The 22,882-nt window shown below is 36.6% G+C and overlaps 1 protein-coding gene and 1 non-coding gene across 2 annotated transcripts in view; both read left to right on the plus strand.

Annotated features, from left to right (window-relative positions):
• The window catches only part of PPM1E (protein phosphatase, Mg2+/Mn2+ dependent 1E), a 190,058-nt gene that overhangs the window by 99,122 nt on the left and 68,054 nt on the right, over positions 1–22,882 (plus strand). The window lies entirely within an intron of this gene.
• Positions 2,117–2,223, plus strand: LOC114889859. Its single transcript, XR_003792154.1, has one exon. It is a non-coding gene; the product is annotated as a U6 spliceosomal RNA (small nuclear RNA).

The following is a 22,882-nucleotide window of genomic DNA, read 5'->3' on the forward strand; positions in this document are numbered from 1 at the left end:
TTAACCTGTTTTTTATAAAGTCATTAAAATTTCTACTCACATTAGTTATGCCATTGTAGCTGTAAACTCACGATTTACCCAAAACAACTTCAATTTACTACAGGTAAATTTTCATAACTCTTTGTAGGTTGCTCTGATTTATCATTTCAATATCAGCAAAATTTAGGAATCACCCTCTGATATTTTCTGCAGATATATTCACAGACTGACAGCAGATATTTTACTGCACTATTTAGTTCTAAGTTATACCACCAGCATTATTGTTTTTCTAAAATATAGCACAGTCTTTTCTTAGGTTATTATTTTCAAGTGATCACAGTTCTCAAGAAAGAAACTATTACCAATGTGAGTCTGAAACATCAAATATTGAAGTAGAATTCCAGATTTGTCTTTCAAGTGATGAAAAACCGTTTATCAAAAGAAATAAATTGTTTCTGGTGAGCTGATTGGCAAACAGAACAATAGCTAACAGCCAGATTGAAGTGTGATCTTAACCGGATTAGAATAATAAAATGCTCATAATGTTAGTTTTCTTTTTGCATGAATTTTGCACGACTGTGGAAATAAAGACCACCCAGAATGAGAACAAACAGGCTATAAATTCAAAGAAATTGAATAACAATTGGTAACAAGAAAATTACCACCATCACTTGCATTTGGCAGATTCACATGGGAGTGGGCAAGTTTTATGGTGAAAAAGAGAAAAGATACGCTGATTGGAGACTGTTTGGCATGGGGAAGCTGAAATGCTAACTAGAAGCCAATCATCTTAGGTAATTGGTTTGGGAAGCATATTGGTCTTTCTCTGGTTGGTGCTGAGTTGAAAGTGTGTGGTGGGCTGTGGAGGGGGAAAAAAAAAAAAAGGAAGCTGGCAGTCATTGACCAAATCCTAACTTCTGAAGTGATTGCTGCAGAGATCGTGATTTGACTTCCCAGGTTGTTTGCCCTCCAAAGAGACTGTGTGTCAGAGTTGTATATGATCTGGTCATTGTCTGTTTGTATAATCAGTCTCTCACTACTGAAGAACAAATAGACTTAATGTTTTATGATTTTATCACTGATTATATTCTTGTAGCTTTGAGAGTTCTATCAAGATTCTAATAGTTATAGAAATCTCCCCAGATGAAAATAATATTTCATGTCTGAGAATATAAGATGAATTATGCCAGAGTGTTCATGCTGTAAGATGTCTATATGAAGATGTCATTACTCAGGTAGAAGTGGATTCTGGACCTCAGAGATACCAGTTAACAATAATAATATGTGCCTATGTGGGTCTTTTGAGAAGTTAGTGAGAATCTGGTTTGGACTACCTCAGAGAGCGTTTGGGTATTTTCTCAGTGACTTATTGGATAATTGGGACTTTAAAGATGTGTGGGAGAAAGTAACTGGCCTTTCCCCAGTGGAAGCTCTGCGCATTGTGATTTCCTATACAGCCTATAGAAAGGAGATTGGTTGGCTGTGATGAGGAGTATATATGAGTTCCTACACAGTTTTTTAAAATTTTTATTCTGAGAAATTACAATATTTAAAATTTTTAAATAAAAGTAATAAAACATGTCTATATAAAGCTAAATTACCCTTTGTCCTCTCCCCACCCCATCTTTGTCTCATTTCTCTCTTTCCATGAGAGGCAACCTGTAGTGAATTTGATGTGCTTAACTCATGAAATGATTATTTCTAAAAACAATAGAACTTCTCTCTACTTAGCTAATTATAAATGTAAAAACAGAAGGTCTGCAAGACTGCTCTACAGATTTTTTTTAGATTAGTAAATTAATATAGCATAATGAACTTGAGAAACAGAACATTTTCTACCAAGTAGCTCTATAACCAAGTAGCTCTGTATTATATGTTACATAATATATGCTCTTTGTATCAGTATCAATTTGTCTAATTAGCAGCAGACAACTAGGAAAGAAAAGGTTTGGAGAAAAGAACCTTATGAAAGAAAGTAAGGTTTAAATTGATGCCTTGAGGAATGTGGACAAAAGTGAGTCAAAGGATATCCTCTCTTGATCTTGGCTGAACCTGTAGTTAGGTCTCATAAATTTACTTTGATCTTTCTTTGCTTGGCTCTTATAGAAGCAATTCTTTGTTTCAAAATGAACAGGCAGTGCTCGCTTCGGCAGCACATACACTAAAATTGGAACGATACAGAGAAGATTAGCATGGCCCCTGCGCAAGGATGACACGCAAATTCGTGAAGTGTTCCGTATTTTTTAAAAAGAAACGAAATTGAGTTATTTGTAGTGAGGTGGATGGACCTAGAGTCTGTCATACAGAGTGAAGTAAGTCAGAAAGAGAAAAACAAATACCGTATGCTAACACATATATATGGAATTTAAGGAAAAAAAAGTGTCATGAAGAACCTAGGGGTAAGACAGGAATAAAGACACAGACCTACTAGAGAATGGACTTGAGGATATGGGGAGGGGGAAGGGTAAGCTGGGACAAAGTGAGAGAGTGGCATGGACATAGATACACTACCAAATGTAAAATAGATAGCTAGTGGGAAGCAGCCACATAGCACAGGGAGATCAGCTAGGTGGTTTGTGACCACCTAGAGGGGTGGGATAGGGAGGGTGGGAGGGAGGGAGACGCAAGAAGGAAGAGATATGGGAACATCTGTATGTATAACTGGTTTACTTTGTTATAAAGCAGAAACTAACACACCATTGTAAAGCAATTATACTCCAATAAAGATGTTAAAAAAAAAACGAACAGGTACAATATACACAGTGGTCCCCCTTATCCTCAGTTTTACTTTGCGAGATAAACAAATTCATGCTAGTTTTACGGCCACAGTGCTTGATACAATGCTTAGTTAAGATGGAAAAGGCATTAAATTTGTACAATATTTTGAGAGAGAGACCACATTCACATAACTTTTATTACAGTATATTATTATTGCTCTATTTTATCATTAGTTGTTGTTAATCTCTTACTGTGCCTAATTTATAAATTAAACTTTATCCTAGGTGTGTATGTATAGGAAAAAGCATAGTATATCTAGAGTTCACTACTATTCATGGTTTTAGGCATCCGCTGGGGGGGTCTTGGAACACATCCCACGTAGATAAGGGGGGACTCCATACTGTACTTGTAAATCTCAGTGTTTCAGCTATTGCCATTTTGAGACCCATATGGCAGAACAAAGTTCACTTTCCTAAAATTGTAATCAATTCTCCAGATATAAGTTATCTCATAAATTCCCAGACATAATTTAATAGACTCCTATTCATCTTGTTTTTAAACACTCCTGTAATTTTCATGGGCAATCACAGTTGACCGAACAAAGAACTATATTCAGTAACTTATTTGAAATGTACTGTAATTAAGTCTGTTTTAGTTCTAACCTTACTAACATCATGGATAATACAAAAGGGGGGAAATGCAGCTTATCAAAGAAGAGACTCCGGAGATGGGATACAGTGAGTTTGAATCTCAGTGAAACATCCTGAGGATGTCAGCACATCTGCACTGTCAGTAATGAGAGAGATTTTACAAATACCTCATCTGAAGAGAATTACTCCATGGAATACATATGAGTATATATCTCTTCAGTGGATAAAGAGTTTATGTTTTTCTGTTGTTGGGATGGTACATTTTTTTAAACTAACTGCATGATGAACACGAGATTTTATTTTGCTTCAAGTTTCGTTTTTGCCCTTAAGAAGCACTCAAAATGCTATTCATACAGTAGTAGGTGTATTTGTAGTTTGTAGCATGCTTTCTTAGTTTCTCTTTCTGTTAGTTTGCTGTTAGGGTATAAAAATGCAACCGATTTTTTGCATATTGATTTTGTATCCTGAAAACTTTACTGAATTTGTTTATTCTAACAGTTTTTAAATAAGTCTTTAGGGTTTTCTACATATAAGAGGATGTCATATGCAAACAAATAATTTCACTTATTCTTCTCTAATCTGGATGATGTTACCTGTGGGCTTGTCATATATGGCCTTTATTATGTTGAGTATATCCCCTCTATACCTACTTTGTTGAGAGGTTTTTTTTTTTAATCGCAAATGGATGTTGAATTTTGTTAAATGCTTTCTCTGCGTCTATTAAAATGATCATATTTTTATCCTTCATTATGTTAATGTGGTGTATCATATTGATTGATTTGTAGATGTTGAGCCATCCTTAAATCCCTGGATTAAATCCCACTTGATTATTATGTATAATCCTTTTAATGTATTGTTGAATTTGGTTTGCTAGTATTTTGTTGAGGATTTTTACATCCATGTGCATCAGGGATACTGGCCTGTAATTTTCTTTTCTTCTGGTGTCCTTGTCTGGCTTTGGTATCAGGGCAATGCTGGCCTCATAAAATTAGTTTAGAAGTGTTCCTTTCTCTTCTTATATTTCTTTTAAAGTTTAATTTGTTTTAAGTATCTCTTGGAAATATTTTTTTTCTTAAAATTTTCTTTGCATGATTTCTTTCTACCTAATTGCTTTGTATTCTCTTATTGATTTTGGTCTCTGTCTTCCATATATAGACTTCCTTTAGGTTATCTTGTCATCTCAGCTGGCTGTTCTTTTTTTTAAAAATATTTATTTATTTACTTGGTTGTGCCGGGTCTTGGTTGCGGCAGGCAGGCTCCTTAGTTGTGGCAGGCCAGCTCCTTAGTTGTGGCATGTGAACTCTTAGTTGCAGCATGCATGTGGGATCTAGTTCCCTGACCAGGGATCGAACCTGGGCCCCATGCGTTGGGAGCGCGGAGTCTTAACCACTGGACCACCAGGGACGTCCCTCAGCTGGCTGTTCTTAAGATTGGGAGGCCTAAGCACGAGAATAGGAGTTTTGAGTTTCATTCTAGTATAACCTGGTTGCGTCATTTGTTAGGGAATCTTCTGACCCTAACCCAGATTCATAAAAAAAGTTTTCTAATTTGTCTGGCTGAATAGAATGGAGGAAGAGGACCACTAATCTTAGAATTCAGCATTTACTTATGCATGAAGTCATTTAATCCCTTTGTTTTTCACTATGGTACTTATGCCCTTAACTGCCTGGTGTCCCCTAATCAAGAATCCCTGTTTTACCCTCTCCAGGGGATAAGTGGCAGGCTTCTGCCAGGATTAGGGAACTAGGGAGAGGCAGTCACCTAGGCATGTAGAACAGAGAGAGGGGACCAGGGGATCTAACAGCTTCTTAAACCGTTTTCACCCAGTTCTTATTTTATCCATCTCACTCCCCACTTACCTGCAGTTCTACAGGTACCTAAGTGTTGCCAGTTCTTGTTTGTTTAGAGGATTCTGTGGTATATATTGAGTTTGTTCTCAGCTTTCCTCACTGTTGGTTTTAGACTTGGCTTTCATCTGCTAAATCAGTTACCACTCTATCATCTACTTTCTGGTGTCCAAAAATCTGTTGTTGTTGTTGTTTTCTTTTTCTCTTTGCCTCCTCACTCTTTGGGATTATGTATTTTAAAAAATTCCCCGTACTGTTGTTTTAGTGGAGTTTCTGGAGGGAGTAAATTGAGTGTTCACGTTCAATCTGCCGTCTTCGCCTGCCCTCTTAATATGATTTCTTTGGTAGAGAGGGAGCAGTACATAGTTGCTGGGAGTGTGAGTTATGGCACCAGACTGCTTGGGTTTGAACTCTGGCTCTGATACTTACTAGCTATTAGATTAACTTCTACATTCCTATTTTTCCTCATCTATAAAATGGGGATAATAATAATATCTACTTCATAGGCTGACTGGAGAATTAATTAGTTAATTAAAATTAATTTACTTAAAGCACTTAGAGCAATGCCTAGCACATATACTCTGCCTTTGATAAGTATTTGTTATTATTTTCTTCCATCTCTTTTCTTTGTCCTCTTTTCCTGGAACTCCTGTTAGTCAAAAGTAATCTCCCTAGATTGGTTCTTTAACTATCTTTTCTTTCACTTTTCCATTTCATATTTAGTTCTACTTTCCTGAGGATTTTCACAACCTCTATTTTATGCCTTATTTCAGCAATTACGTTTTAAGTATCAAATACCTCTTTTGATATCTGATTTTAATCTTTCATGATTTCCTTACATTTCTGATGACTGTTGATGGTCTGTATATATTTGTTTTAAACTGATTAGAAGCTTTTTAGGAGTAAGAAGATTTATTGTGAGTAGCCTCATTTGGGGATGGAGACATGGCCATACATCACTATGAGGAAGGCTTTTCTCTAGGATTGCTCCGTTCCTCCAGAAAAAGACCTTACAAATTTCTTGCCCGGGCAATAAAATGCAAGTGTTTAAGGGTGGGGGCGGGGTGGGTAGAGGAATTAAAGTCCTGCCATTTGATATTTCGATAAATCCCTTTCTTTTTATTCTGTCTCACTTCTAGTCTCTACCTTGCCCAGTGTCTCCTAATCTAGAACACTCCTTTTCAATTTCTCTAGAGGTAAACTTTCATTCTCTTATCAGGGCTGGAGTATGTGCATTTAGCTGCTGGCATTCTATATGTGGGAGTGGGGAGGGGAATCAACAATTCACATACATACACTTTTTTAAAAAAAATTTTATTGGAGTATACTTGATTTACAGTGTTGTATTAATTTCAGGCACATACATACACTTTCATCCTGTTTTTTCATTTTGTCCTTCCCCTCCACCCACTTGGTACTTCAAAGTCTGAGTGTTTCCCAGGTTCTTTGGGGGTGAATTGGCTCTCTTCTCACCAGTGACCCTCTGAGGTTATAGTTTCTTCCACCTGATAAATCAGATACCACTCCTCCATTTGTTCTCTCTTTTCCAAAAGTGTATTGAAATATATTATCTACTGTTGCCTTCTCTTTGGTTGCTTTCTCCTTGTGGATTTAAATCTTTTAATTTACTTTGCTTCATTTTATAAGGAGAAGGGTTAAATGCATATACCTGATCTGCCATTTTTTAACCAGAAGTCATCAGATGAATGTTATTTTAAAAATATTTTATACTTGCTTTTAGTTATACTGCTTAGTTATATAATGGATTGGCAATCTCTAACACCAGGAAAGAAAAGACCAGTTTTCTTCCTATAGATGTAGAGGGTGGCTGCCATGACCTCACCTTCCTCCTTATAGCAAGCAAGTAGTAGTGAACAAACTCAGGTCATAGGATCCAGTGGAAAGAGTTTGAATTCTTACAGCCAGGGCAGGTTCCTCTACCTACAGATAATTCACTGGAGCTTGACTTCTCCATCTCTGCTAGGAACAGGTTTTACTCAACCAAAATTCTGTTTCCTTTACTTCCCCTCTTCCTCTCATCAATTCTAATTCTTGGCATTCATTGAGGGCTCCTCTTTTCTGACACATAAGAAAGATAAGGTCCCACCTTGGCAACTCTAAACAATATGTGGTATATCCATATAATAGAATACTATTTAGCAATTAAAAGGAAAGTGGTATGTCCATGTAATGTAATACCATTTATCAGTAAAAAGGAACAAACTACTGATACATACTTCAACATGAAAGAACTTCAAAAATATTATACTAGGGACTTCCCTGGCAGTTCAGTGGTTAATACTCTGCGCTTCCACTTCAGGATGCACAGGTTCGATCCCTGGTCAGGGAACTAAGATCCCACATGCAGTGCAGCGCAGCCAAAAAATTAAAAGAGTTGTTTTCCAAGGTGACCAATGAGCTACTTTTAAAAATTAAAAAAGCTTTGAATTTTTTTTTTTTTTTTTTTGTGGTACGTGGGCCTCTCACTGTTGTGGCCTCTCCCGTTGCGGAGCACAGGCTCTGGACACGCAGGCTCAGTGGCCATGGCTCATGGGCCCAGCCGCTCCGCGGCATGTGGGATCTTCCCGGACCGGGGCATGAACCCGTGTCCCCTGCATCGGCAGGCGGACTCTCAACCACTGTGCCACCAAGGAAGCCCCCCAAAGCTTTTAATTTTTAAAAGCTATTCTTTCACTAGGTGAAAGAATCCAGATGCAAAGCATAAATAATTGTGATTATGTTTATATTAAATGGCCAGAAGAGACAAATCTAGAGAGAATGGATTGACTGTTGGTGGGGGAGGCTGTGTGTGTATAAAGGCAAAGGGTGTGAGGGAGCTCTTGTGCTGTGAGCCTAAATTGCTCTAAAAAATAGTCTGTTAAAATGTAAATTCAAAAGGTCTTAAAATGGGATTTACACTTTATAGAAATGTAACCATTGCATATATAAAGCTCTTTGTATCCTGGCTAGCAAATTTAAACAAAATTATTATAGCATATAATTATTAATTTTTAGATTAACTTGTAGAGGTTTAGGTTTATTGATCTTATAAGTGAGACCTTCTTTTAATACAATTATTTGGGGACTTCCCTGGAGGTCCAGTGGTTAAGACTCCAGTGCAAGGGGCACAGGTTCGATCCCTGGTTGGGGAACTAAGATACCATGTGCCACACTGCCGCGGTCAAAAAATAATTATTATTTGGATTCATTTCATTCATAATTCACCAAATGTTTATTGAGTATCTTTTATGTGCTAGTACTAGTCTAGATCCTAAGGATATAGCCCTGAACAAAAACAAAGAACGCCTCTTCTTTCCAGGAACTTAAGTTCATTCTAATGGGCAAAAGACAGAAAATAAACACTAAATATTTCAGTCAGGTGGCTTTCATAAGTGCTATAAAGAAAAAAATAAAGGCAAGATAAGGGACTAGAGAATGATGGGGTAGGGGTGCATAGGGAGTTTGATTATTTTTTTGTAAGTTAACCAAGGGAACCCTCTCTGATAAGATCAAGTAGATATCTGAAATAAGTGAAGGAGTGAGTGATGTAGATATCTGGGTGAAAAGCTTTCTAGGCAGAAGAGTCAAGGAGTTCAGGGACAGTGAGGTGAGAGAATGCTTATTAGCAGGTTTGAGGAACAGCAGAGAGATTTGTGTGACTTAGAGTGAAGTGCAAGAAAGAGTATAAGAAGACAAGGTCAGAGAGGTGGCAGGGAATTAGAACAAATAGGGTCTTATAAACCACCATCAGAATTTTGAATTTTTCCCTGAATGAGATGGGAAGGCAATAGAGGGTTTTGAGCAGAGGAAGGACATGATCTGATTTATTTTTTAGCGAATCACTTTGGATGCTGTGTGGAAACTAGAGTATGAAGGAAAAAAGGTAGAAAAAGTGAGAGCAGTTTATAGGCTAACACAGTTGCCCAAGTGAGAAATGATGGTGGCTTAGACCAAGGAGGTAATCTTGGATGCAGTAAGAAAAGGTCAAATTCTGCATATATTTTGAAGGAAGAAACAATAGGATTTGTTTATGTGGTATATGAGAAAGGAAAAGAGTCAAGGATTAATCCAAGGAGTTTGGTTTTAGCAATTTGAAGAATGAAATTGCCATTTACTAAGATGGAGAAGGCTTGGGGGAAAAGCAGGCTTAAATTTAAGGGAAAATCAAGAGGTTGGTTTTGGACACATTCAGATGTGGCACCTGTCTGAGTAGAAATACTGAGTATGTGTGGTTGGATATAAGAACCTGAAGTTCAGAAGAGAGGTATGACTGGAGATACAAATTTAAGCATTATCTATAAGTGAGTGAAATCCATGGAACTGGCTTTACAATTACTATCTATACAAAATGAAAACTTGTACTATTTTTTCTTGCATTATGGGATGTTGATCTCTTGTTCTCTTCTGACCTCTTTAAACAGTGATTTTCATCCTTACTTCTTTTCTGTATTTTTAAATAGAATTTGAAATTATCAGAAGACTTTTATCTGTTAGCATTGTCAATCTCATTAGCTTCTGAAAACTATCTACCCAAACTATAAATGAATATTTAAAATGTGTAAGATGTAGCTCTTAATTGTAGAACTGTTGAATATAATTTAAAAGATGCAGGCCATTTACCAAAGGTGGAAAACGTGGCATTATAAACTTAAAATATAACATTTTTCAATCAGATAAGGGTTTATGACATCATGACCCAAGTGTGTATGTGTTTTTTTAGGTTCATTTTGGTTTTTCGTTTTCTTTATTCTAGAAAAAGAAAAGGTGAATTTTTAAAGTATGTGCTTCAAAGCTATTGGTATAATTAATTACATGAAATGTAAATGTTAAGAAAAGTCTTCTTAAAGTATTAAACAGTACAACTCACTTGTTCTACCTTTCTGTAAAGATTAACCTTATAGCAACATGACTGTTAAAGGATATTACCTGCTTCTTTTTTATTATAATGAGCTACTTTGTGTGTGGGATCTTCTGTGTTTTTTGCTCATTGGAATCACTTTGGGAAAGTAATAGTTCAGTTCTGTTAACTGATTGAGGAAACTGTTAAAAATAATCTTGGGATTTTTCTAATGCATAGTTTTTACCATACTGCTTTTGCCATTATCCACAATAATACCTTGTAGAAATAACTAAATCAGTAAAATTATGCCACATCTGCTTCTGTAAATTTCTACTCCATCTCTTAAGTGGTTGCAAATATTAAAGCTATCTTAAAGCCTCATAATATCTATGCTATTTAAAGTCTTTAAAGACTGTAAGTATGCATAATAAGCTGTCAGTTATCTTTATTATAGTTAATTATTCATTACTTATTCAAGACAAGGTACTATGCTATGTGTATCTAATCAAAGTAGTCAGTGGTTCCTATAAATAACTTTTATTCAAAGAAATATTTTGTTAACTAATGAATACACACAAATGCACACACATACTGTTGATTCTCATTATTCACAGTAGTTATGTTCTATAAAGTCACCACAAACACTGAATTAGTGAATAATGAGCCATATTTCCTAGGGGAAATATAGAGTTAGGTTCCTGTGAGCCTCTCACAACGTTTTCATCAACCATTCAATACACCTCATTTTATGTGTGTTTGTGTTGATTCATTAACATTGAACTTACAGCCAACAGCACTATAACTCACGCCTGAATGAAGGTTATCGAATACACTTGTTTTCTCCATAAGCACAGCACAACCTTCCTGTGCTTAGGAACACTAGTTAGCACTTCAGCACTATGCTTGAGGACCATTTTAAACAGCAGAATCACCAACACAAAGCACCAAAAAGAGACAGATGTGGCAGTAAATAGACTGTGAAAAGAACACTTTTTTTACAGTATGAAAGCTGAAACAAGAAGGCAGAGTAGTGAGTATTGCCTTGTTTGACCTCATCTTGGAGTGTGTGCTTGAGGCAACTCAAATTTTTTGTCACTCTGTATGTCCATAAATGACTGAGAAAATAGTAACTTCAGGGTTACAAATAAATTTTAGTGAGTACATAGGTGGATTTGCAAATAGAGACTCTGAATAATATGGACCTAATATATATATATATATATTTTTTTCATTCCTGCCTGAAGCACATCTTCCTTTCTTTTCTATCTCTTGACCTTCTACTCATTATTCAAGTCCCATCTTAAAGATTATCCTATCTCTGAAACCTTTCCCAGCTCTCTCAGACAGAATTAGCCTTCCCTCCAGTACTCATTGAGTGATCTCATATCGCCTTGTACATTTTTATAACATCTGTTACATTTTATGTTAATATTTTTCAGGACTCTTTAGGCTATGAGCTCCTGAAGAACAGGGATCCTTTCTCATTCATTTCTGTATCCTTAGTACTTAACATAGGGTCTTTCACATAGTTACAATTAAATAAATTGTAATTGAATAACTCAAATCTCTCTGCAAATGGGTCTGTCTTAATTCAAAATTGCAGACTATATTGAAGTGGAAATCGTTACACATTTTATACCAGTGAATATCTCTTGTTATCTCTATTTTTATTGGTTCTTTTTTCATTTGGATGAAGCTGCTTTATTTGGAAAGGCATGAATAATGAACCAATCAGGTTTTTTTTTTATTACCTTTTAAAGTTCTGTGCAAACATGGACTTACTGAGCACAGTAATGCACTAGGCTCTGTATCAAACTATCCTGATTCTAAACTGCAGAGGAGAAAGTTTATACTCAGGAAAAAATTAGGATACATGCTTATGCTAGACTTTGATTTTGAAATTTCCAAAAATACAGACTAGTATTGAAAAACTAACAAAGCAAAACCCCATAAACCCATGACCCATATTTAATGTTTTGCTATATTTATTTAAAGATTTTTTTTAAAAAACTAAGCCTTACAAATCTAAGTTGAAGGTCCTCTGCATACCCTTCCTTAATCCTGTGCCTGCCCCTTCTCCCACTGAAGCACTTCCCTGAATTTTGTGTTTATCTTTCCCAGATAAGCCTTATATATGGGTAGATTTTAGGATGCTAGGGATCCTTCAGTGGTTTTTTGTTTGTTTGATTTTTAACAAAATATCATTCATTTAGTTTAGCATGTGGGATGAAAGTAGTCTTGTCGTCAGTTTCTATGTCTACGCCTTTCTAGGGAACACTTAATGAGATTGCTTTTTTCTCCCACGCCTTCAGATGTTTTGTTTGTAATCCCTTAATCTAAATTATAAATTTATCTTGCAGTATTATACTTCTTATGATGATGAACTTTTTATTAACAGCCATAATCAGTTCTGCTCATAAAGCCATCATTGTTTTGCTTCCAAAAAAAAAAAAAACTTTTTAGACTTCCAAAATGCAACAATTTCAGTCATTCCGCTGTAGGGGCTGCGAAGCACAAATAATACAAAAATGAACAATGAAAAATGTATACTAAAGTATATTAGAAACATACAGATTCATATTGTCATGTTTAGTTAGATAATTTATACCAAAAATTCATATTTTAAAAAATGTAATATTATTTTATTTCTGATAAATGCTGACTTTGAATTGCCCAACCTGGTAAGATGGTGATTCATATTAGTCATTATGGGAGCCCATGGAGAAGAATGAGGCTCACTTTCTTTCCTTCCTTTCTCCTCCCCGACCTAAGAATTTAAGGGCCTTTTAGAAGAAAACAAAGTGGGATGGGCTCACTTGTCTGCAGTTTATCATGATCCTAACTGCTATTCTTTTTTTTCCCCCTAACCTTTTAAATTTATTTATTTATTTATTTTTGGCTGAGTTGGGTCTTTTGTTGCTGCGCGCGGGCTCTTCTCTAGTTGCGGCGAGCGGGGGCTACTCTTCGTTGCGGTGCGCTGGCTTCTCACTGCGGTGGCTTCTCTTGTTGCGGAGCACGGGCTCTAGGCGCATGGGCTTCAGTAGTTGTGGCACGTGGGCTCAGTAGTTGTGGCTCTTGGGCTCTAGAGCACAGGCTCAGTAGTTGTGGCACATGGGCTTTGTTGCTCCGCAGCATGTGGGATCTTCCCACAGCTGGGCTCGAACCCGTGTCCCCTGCATTGGCAGGCAGATTCTTAACCACTGCGCCACCAGGGAAGCCCCTAACTGCTATTCTTATTTTAAAAGCCCATATGTTCCTTAAAGTAAGACGACATTACTGCTTTTCGGCCAAGTTTGTGCATGAGAGTCTCTGCTGATTTTGAGCTCCCCCAGGACCTAGAGTATAGCCTCCCAAGGTGCTCCGTGTAGCCATTCTTCTTGGTGGTCTTGCTATTTCCTTGAAGCACTGCTATGCAGTAGGATTCAGGTATCTGCTGTGCCTGATATTGTTGAACCTTTTGCATTCTGGGGAAATTGCCTTTGGGAGGCTCTTTCCCAGTCTCCCTGACAGGCCTCAGAAGCTTTGCCTTTAAATCAAACTCCCAAAAATAAAAGTTAGAAGGCAGATTATCCATGAGTAACTTCTATTTTCCATTCAGTAAAGATCTTCCATTAAATACGGAGCCCAAAGACCTGGTTACCTATTTAGAATGGGGAAGGAAGAAATAAATGGCGAATAAAATGCAAATTAAAATCTTAATAAGTTACCCTGAAACTCTTACATGTTCATCCATAGATGTACAGATGCCACCCCATCCTTCTGCCTAGGGTTAATTATTAGCTTGTTCAGTTTTTATTGAGCACTTATGAATAATGGAAACATAAGTAATAAAATGAGTAAGTTGTATATTATATTTGTCTTGCTGTAAAAATCAGAATAAAGCATCCTATTACATAGGCTTTTTTTCCTCAGTTATTTAGAAGGCAAATAATATCTCCCAAATACAATATATCATTATTGTATATTTTAATAGACATTAAGGAATGATAAAGTACCACAGATCTATAATGAGTCCATAAAACCCAGATCTGTTAAGTATCATTATGACTTTTACTTGAGCTTGAAATAATTTCAAGAACACTCAAAAGGGACTTCCCTGGCAGTCCATTGGTTAAGACTTTGCGCTTCCACTGCAGGGGGCATGGGTTCAGTCCCTGGTTGGGGAACTGGGGAACTAAGATCCTGCATGCCTCGCGGTGTGGCCAAAAAAAAAAAAAAAAGACTGGATAATTTAAGAACACTCAACAATCATTATTGAGGCCTATACAATTCTGAGAGCTGAGATAGAATAAATTTGAGTACAATATGTCTTTACCCTTAAGAATCTTACAGACTAGTGAAAACTATACAAGCAAATAAATAATTCTAGTGTAATAAATGAAAAAGATGCTATGAAGGTATACAAGTAGAAAGAAAGGAGTCAAAGAAGTTTCCTGAAGCAGGTAATGCTTTAAATGAGTTTTGTAAAGCCCAGTAAGGGTTGTTGACTAAGTGAAGAAGAAAAGAAAGGTGGTTCAAGCTGAGGAAATGACATCTATGAGTTTGTGTTAACATAAAAACAACAACAACAACAACACATAGTTATGGCTGCCTCTACTGTGTAAGTAGTTCCATGTGACTGGAGCAAAGGGTGCATGAGAGGGATAGGTTGAAGGCAGAGAGCATGGACCAGAAACGATACGTTAAGGTGTCTGGGGGCCTTTCGTCTACTTCTCCAGTAATCTTCCCACTGAAGACCTCCTTAGAGAAGTAGAGCTGGAAGAATTTTATTAAACTGCCTTCCTTTACTATTTTGTTAAGTTTACCTTAACTCTTAGGTAGCTAGCTGTAAGTTCCTAATATAGTGCTATCCCATGGAGGAGCTATCTCTTAGCACCATAATGACATACAAGTAAGAGCTACCTTGATATTTTATTATCTTGTTGCTAATTATCTATTACTTTTCACTATACATAATTTAATTCTATCAAACCACTGCTGGCAACTGTGTTATTGAGTATTTGAAGTAATGGTGTTGTTACTCAGTAGAATGGAATAAAGGAGAAGAAAAAAGTGAAGAAAAGCAGTTAAAAGAATGGTTTTTATTAAACAGCAAGATCAGTTATAAACCTACACTATGAAAGTGACAACATTTATGTGAATACTTGAGGATAATTTTGAATAATCAGTCATTCTACACTAACAATTTGTTTTCTCTAGTTAGCGATGAAGTACAGTTTCTTTGCAGTTTATTCTAAAGGTAGCTCTAGTAACCAGATACAGCCAAATGTCATACAATAAAAATCAGTTACAACTAGGAAGTATTTAAAAAACTTCAGCCATTGGAAAAGCTAGTATAATTGTAACTGTTAGTCTGCCAAGAAGTGTATTAATTAGCCTCTGCCCTCATTGAAAGCAAGCAGGGTTAATGTCTTTGGCTTCATTAATTAATGTTTATAAATGGTATGCCTACTTTTCTGATTATAGCTAGAGGGAAGGTAAGGGAGACCATAGCTATGATGTTGCTTTAACTAGATAAAGTGGTTAACAATTGAGATAAGGTGAGAAACTATTAAAATTCTTAGAGAACTGAATAAATTTTGATACTCATCTATATTTTTAAGAAATGTCCTTCATTTTACATTATGTATGTCTTATCTATGTGTATTTTATTATTTTATATAAAACACCAACAGCTAGAGTTTTAATTCTTACTTTTACTATGATTTTTTTTTAAACTTTTTGTTTTTTGTTTTTTGGCCGAGCCTCCTGGCTTGCAGGATCTTAGTTCCCCAACCAGGGGTTGAACCAGCACCCTAGGCAGTGAAAGCACGGAGTCCTAACCACTGGACCACCAGGGAATTCCCTTTACTATGATTTTTATAATGAGCATATTAATACTTTTATAATAAAAAAACAAGATATTTCCATTTTGATAAAAAAGGTGACAGTTTAAACTGAGGCGAAACTTTTCAATTCGCTATATAAATCAAAACTTTAAAATTATATTGTTGAAATTCAATAAGATAAGTTGGAGTTGAGACATTTCTCACTAGTTCAGCAAGTAAATATAAAATTTGCATTGCCAAAAATCCTAGTGCCTCTGTTTTAATTTTTATTATTATTATTTTTTAATTGAAGTATAGTTGATTTACAATGTTGTGTTAGTCTCAGGTGCATAGCAAAGTGATTCATACATGTATATTTTTTCAGATTTTTTCCACTATAGGTTATTATAAAATATTGAATATAGTTCCCTGTGCTATACAGTAGGTCCTTGTTGTTTATCTATTTTATATATAGTAGTGTGTATCTGTTAATCCCAAACTCCTAATTTATCCCTCCCCCTGCCCCGCCTTCCCCTTTGGTAATCATAAGTTTGTTTTCTATGTCTGTGAGTCTGTTTCTGTTTTGTAAATAAGTTCATTTGTATCATTTTTTTAAGATTCTACATATAAGTGATATCATATATTTGTTTTTCTCTATCTGATTTACTTAGTATGATAATCTCTATGTCCATCCATGTTTCTGCAAATGGCATTATTTCATTCTTTTTTATGGTTGAGTAATATTCCATTGCATATGTATACCACATCATCTTTATCGATTCATCTGTCCATGGACATTTAGGGTTGCTCGCATTGCCTCGGCTACTGTAAATAGTGCTGTAATGAACATTAGGGTGCATGTATCTTTTCGAATTATGGTGTTCTCCAGATATATGCCCAGGAGTGGGATTGCTGGATCATATGGCAACTTTATTTTTAATTTTTTGAGGAACCTCCGTACTGTTTTCCATAGTGGGTGTACCAATTTATTTTCCCACCAACAGTGTAGGAGGGTTCCCTTTTCTCCACACACTCTCCAGCATTTATTTGTGGACTTTTTAATGATGGCCATTTTGACAGGTGTGAGGTGGCACCTCATTGTAGTTTTGATTTGCATTTCTCTAATAATTAGCGATGTTGAACATCTTTTCATGTGCCTGTTGGCCATCTGTATGTCTTCTTTGGAGAAAAGTCTATTTAGGTCTTCTGCCTGTTTTTTGATTGGATTGTTTGTTTTCTTGATATTGAGCTGTATGAGCTGTTTGTATATTTTGGAAATTAATCCCTTTTTTTAAAATGGCATTAGTTGGGGCTTCCATGGTGACGCAGTGGTTGAGAATCTGCCTGCTAATGCAGGGGACACGGGTTCGAGCCCTGGTCTGGGAGGATCCCACATGCCGCAGAGCAACTAGGCCCGTGAGCCACAACTACTGAGCCTGCGCGTCTGCAGCCTGTGCTCTGCAACAAGAGAGGCCGCGATAGTGAGAGGCCCGCGCACCGTGATGAAGAGTGGTCCCCGCTTGCCACAACTAGAGAAAGCCCTTGCACAGAAACGAAGACGCAACACAGCAAAAATAAATAAATTAATTAATAAACTCCCACCCCAATCATCTAAAAAAAAAAATGGCATTGGTTGCGGTGACTTGTTAGCCAGCAAACACCCTTTGCCACATAGTGAGGAACAAATAGTAATGATCACTTAAACTTGGAGTGCTTGAGATACATCAGATATAACTTAGTTGTTTTTTGTTTGGCTGCACTATGTGGCATGTGGGATCTTAGTCCCCTGACCAGGAATCGAACCTGCACCCCCTGCAATGGAAGCACAGACTCTTAACCACTGGACCTCCAGGGAAGTCCCTAACTTTGTTTTTATTATATATCCAAACTGGGAGAGGGTGACTATCAACTTTTAATCATCATAATATGAGAAAGAGATGTCATACAGGTGAGTTGAATTCAGATATAACTGGATGACTTTATTTCCCCTTTTTGTATCAGCCTACTCTTATATGTTGCATGTCATTAACTGGTCTAGTATATATTTACAGATCAACCTTGAATTTGCTTCTGTAGGAATATAGTTGCTTAACTATGCTTAACATATGGATTTACCTTCCTCTAGGCACTCTCATGAGAAACAGCAGTTTAAGGAACTGCTAATGAGCAAATATCCTCTTAGCCCCAGTTCTTACCATTTTCTGCCTCTCAGCTGCCAAAGTGTTACCTCTGTCCAAATATCTTGTAATTACCCGAAATTGCCCCGCCTCCAAAATTGTTAATTCAGACATTCCATTCATCAACCACATCCTCCTATTCTCCAAATGCATTTGTTCAAGCACCCTACTGCAACAGTTCTTTGATTTCATTAACACCTTCATTCAATTGGTTCCCTTTTATTTTTACTCTCAAATTTATTCAACTTAGATTTTACCATTCTTCATTATAATTATGCTCTTGTATATACGATCAGGTCCTTTGCCCTTCTCTCTTTGTATACCATCTGCCTAGCAAAACCCTACCCCCACTTTCTCTGTGATTACTTGCAAACAACTGAGCAGTGCTCAAGAAAAATCCATAACCAGGCTTGTGGGCTCACTGTAAAATCATGATAAACAGCCTCAGCTGAGTAGCTATTAACTCATTTTCTCTAGTAAGTTCACTCTTCCGCACTGCATATTTTCTATTTCATACTTTTTTGTCTGCTTAGACTTCCCGATGCCCTCTCCCTCCTTACCGCAGCTTGTCTCATAATTCATAGAGAAAATAGGAAAGATTGAATGAAAATTTCCTCTTCTCACAGACAGGAGTTCTACAGGCTCATCTGCATCTATCTTCTCCTCCTGTCCTCCTGTCAAAGACTGACCTCTCCACCTGTGACCTAAATTACATCTTTTTCTGCTTGCTTAGAGAGAGGTCTAATTCCGTATGCTATTGTCTCTTCTGCATCTTTAGCTTCTCCTTTTTTTTTTTTTTTTTACTGGATCTTTATTATCAGTATTCAAAGATACCACTTTAGTCTCTCCCATCTTAAAAAAAAAAGCCCTCTTCTAATTACTATTATCACACTTTTTTTCTTCTTTATAGCCAAACTTCTCAAAAGATTCGTCTCCATATCCTCACTTCTCACTGTTTTAAATTTTTTGAAAACAATTTTTAAAGTTTTATTTTGACGAACAGAGTTTTTAACTTTAATATAATCAAATGTGTCAAACCTTTAAGGTTAGAGTTTTGTGTGTCCTGTTTAAGAAAACTTTGTCTAAACCAAGATCCTGAAGATTGATTTTCTAATTTTAAACTACTATTGTTTTCTGGAATAATTTTAACTTAGTTATGGTGTATTATTTAATTTGCTAATATTTTCTTTTGTACTTTTACAAAAATAGCCTGTATTTCCTTTTCTTTTACTGTCTTCTAATTTTGTTAGATTTTTGGTATCTAAGTTGTCCCTTTATAAAGAGAATTGGGATTTATTTCCTCTTTTTCTATTCTCTAGAATAGTTTTAAGATTAGTGTTAATTTTTTCCTAAATGTTAGATTTAATTGTTGAAGCCACCTGGACTGGAATTTTTCATGGGAAAATTTTAAATTATGAATTCAAATTCTTTAATAGATTAAGGTCTATTCAGAATTTCTGTTCTATTTCTTCTTAACAGAGTTTTGATAGGTTGTATTTTTCTAAGAGTTTATTTACGTTGCCTAAATTTTAAAACATTAGCACCGGTTTTTCTTAAAATCCTTTTGGTTATTTGTTAACCTGTATGATTTATAACTCTATACCATTTTTCATTCCTGTTACCAGTAATTTATGCTTTCTTTCTTTTTGCCACACCAGGGTTGATAAATTTTATTAGTCTTTAAAAATTTTTTTTAGTTTTTTAATTTTTATTTTTTATTTTTTTGAGGTACGCGGGCCACTCACTGTTGTGGCCTCTCCCGTTGCGGAGCACAGGCTTCGGACGCGCTGGCCCAGCGGCCATGGCTCACGGGCCCAGCCGCTCCACGGCATGTGGGATATTCCCGGACCAGGGCACGAACCCGTGTCCCCTGCATCAGCAGGTGGACTCTCAACCACTGCGCCACCAGGGAAGCCCCTATTAGTCTTTTTTTAAACTAGACTTTTCATTAGCTTAGCTGATCTTTGTTGTTGTATGTTTATTTTTTTCATTCATTAATTTCTTTTTTTTCTTTCTAATATATCCATTTTATAAATTTCTTCTAAGTGTGGCTTTAACTGTGTCCCACAAATTTTGGCATATAGTGTTCAAATTATCATTAGTTCAAAATATTCTCTATTTTCCACTGTGATTACATTTTGACCCATGGATCATATAGAAGCAAATTATATAATTTTCAAACAAATGGTGACTTTCTAGTTATCTCTTAAAGATTGATTTTTAGCTTAAGTTCACTGTGCTCTGAGAACATATTCTGTGTGATTTCTAACACAGGTTGTTGGAGCCTAAGTGAGGTGAGGAGAGTATCCATGTAGAGGAGCAATGTGATGTCAGGTTTTGAGGGTATCTGCATTGGTGGGGGGAAATCTATGTAGAGAGGTGATCCAAGTGGAGTAAGGTGGCCTAGAATACGGAGAAACATGTTTGTGTGAGATCATGGAAGCAGTAGCTCTGTCCCATTGTGGAATGTCAAAGCCCAAACAGCATGAGGAAGGTGTCCACGTCAGAGGCGTCTTGGCACAGGTTGTCAGAACTTGAATCAGGTGAAGTGGGTATCCACATAAAAGGGCATCCTGGCATTGATTGTTGGAGCCCAAGTGAGGTAAGGAGGGTGTCCATAAGCAGGGGAGAGGGCCGTTGGTGGATGGTATGGTGGGGGATATAAGAGCCTAAAAAGAGTGAAGAGGGATTCCATGCAGGAAGGTTAATAGTGTCATCACATTATGAGTGTTAGAGACTAACCTAGGGTTAGGAGAGTATTTGCAGAGAGTGGAGGCACCTTTGACCAAGTGAGGGGCATTGGTGTCCAAGCAGGATGAGGAGAGCAAGCACTGGAGCAAGGTAGGGGTGGGATAACGGTAATGGGGAATTGACTGCGTACAAGAGGATTGTTCATATTAAGGATATATTAAAGATAATAGGTAAATATATTAAGGATAGTAGGAACCAAGTTTCTTACTGTCGGAATAGAGAATTAGACATATGGAAAGGAAGAAACCTAGAATGAGCTTTGTAGTGTTAAATTGGAATTAGAGATTATCAGATTATATAGAGATTTATATAGAGATTATATAGAGATTATATATATAGAAATAGAGATGAAACATGTATATGTGTGTGTTCGTGTGCACACAGATATACATGTATACTTTTTCATGCATATATTCTCTAGCTGTGTCTACTGAGAAGGCCTGGAGGTAATTATATCCAATATCAGTGAGCACAACTAGTGCCAAAATAAGAGTTTCTGAATACTATTACCCACTGAAAGGAACCAGAGTTATCTGTAAGAGTTGCTGATTCCAAGCTGGGGAAAGGATATAAAAGTCGATCCTAGAATATGTTGTGCCTGAAAATAAGAAGATGCTCAAAGAATGATGGAAAGATGTCAAAAAGACAGAAATAACCATTTTGAAAAAAAGATGAAGCAGTTTCTTATGAAAGTAATCATATATATACCTACCCAATACTCAGTCTTTATATCTTCAAATATTGCCTCTTCCTCATTGTTTCCTCTCTCCCTTTGGAAGTGTGATTAAATGTTAGACCTGCTCTTTATATCTTCCATGTCTCTTAACTCTCTTACTTTTTTAAAATTGAAATATAGTTGATGTACAATATTATGTTAGTTTCAGGTCTACCACATAGTGATTTGATGTTTGCATGCATTATGAAAAGATCACAACAATAAATCTAGTACCCATCTGTCGCCATACAAAGTTACTACAGTATTATTGACCATATTCCTTATACTGCATATTACATCCCCATGGCTTATTTATTTTATAACTACGGGTGTGTACTTTTTTTTTTTTTAATTTTTACTTATTTATTTATTTGGCTGCGTCAGGTCTTAGTTGAGGCATGTGGGATCTTCATTGTGGCATGCAGGATCTTTTGTTGAGGCATGCGGGCTTTTCATTGCAGCATGCGGGCTTCTCTCTAGTTGTGGCGCATGGGCTTCAGAGTGCACAGGCTCGGTAGTTGTGGTGTGCGGGCCCTAGAGCACACAGGCTTAGTTGCCCCACGGCGTGTGGGATCTTAGTTCCCCGACCAGGGATCAAACCTGCATCCCCTGCACTGGAAGGCATTCTTAACCACTGGACCACCAGGGAAGTCCCCAGGTTTGTACTTCTTAACCCCATTCATCTAACTCCCCACCGCCAACCTGCCACCCCTCTGGCAACTACCCATTTCTTCTCTGTATCTACGAGTCTGTTTTCATTTTGCTTTGTTTATTTTGTTTTTTAGATTCCACATATAAGTGAGATCATATGGTATTTTTCTTTCTGTGTCTATCTTACTTCACCTAGCATAATACCCTCTAGATCCATCCATGTTGTCACAAATGGCAAGATTTCATGTTTTACGGCTGAGTAATATTCCATCTTCTTTATGCGTTCATCTGTCAGTCAGTGGACACTTAGGTTGCTTCCATGTCTTGGTTATTGTAAATAATGCTGCAGTGAACACTGACGTGCATATATATATTTTTGAATTAGTTTTTGTTTTCTTTAGGTAAATATTCAGAAGTGAAATTGTTGGATCTTGTGTGGTTCTATTTTTAATTTTTTGAGGAACCACCATACTGTTTTCCATAGTGGCTGTAACCATTTTACAACCCCAAGCAGTGCAAGAAGATTCCCTTTTCTCCACATCCTCACTAACACTTGTTATTTGTGGCCTTTCTGATGATAGCTACTCTGACTGATGTGAGGTGGTATCTCTTTGTGGTTTTGGTTTGCATTTTCCTTATGATTAGTGATGTTGAGCATCTCTCCATGTGCCTTTTGGACAACAGTATGTCATCTTTGGAAAAATATCTATTCAGGTCTTCTGCCCCTTGTCTAATCAGGTTGTTTGC

Source organism: Monodon monoceros, unplaced genomic scaffold, assembly GCF_005190385.1.
Source record: "Monodon monoceros isolate NGI ecotype Baffin Bay Population unplaced genomic scaffold, NGI_Narwhal_1 Super_Scaffold_9, whole genome shotgun sequence".
Taxonomy (NCBI): Eukaryota; Metazoa; Chordata; class Mammalia; order Artiodactyla; family Monodontidae; genus Monodon; species Monodon monoceros.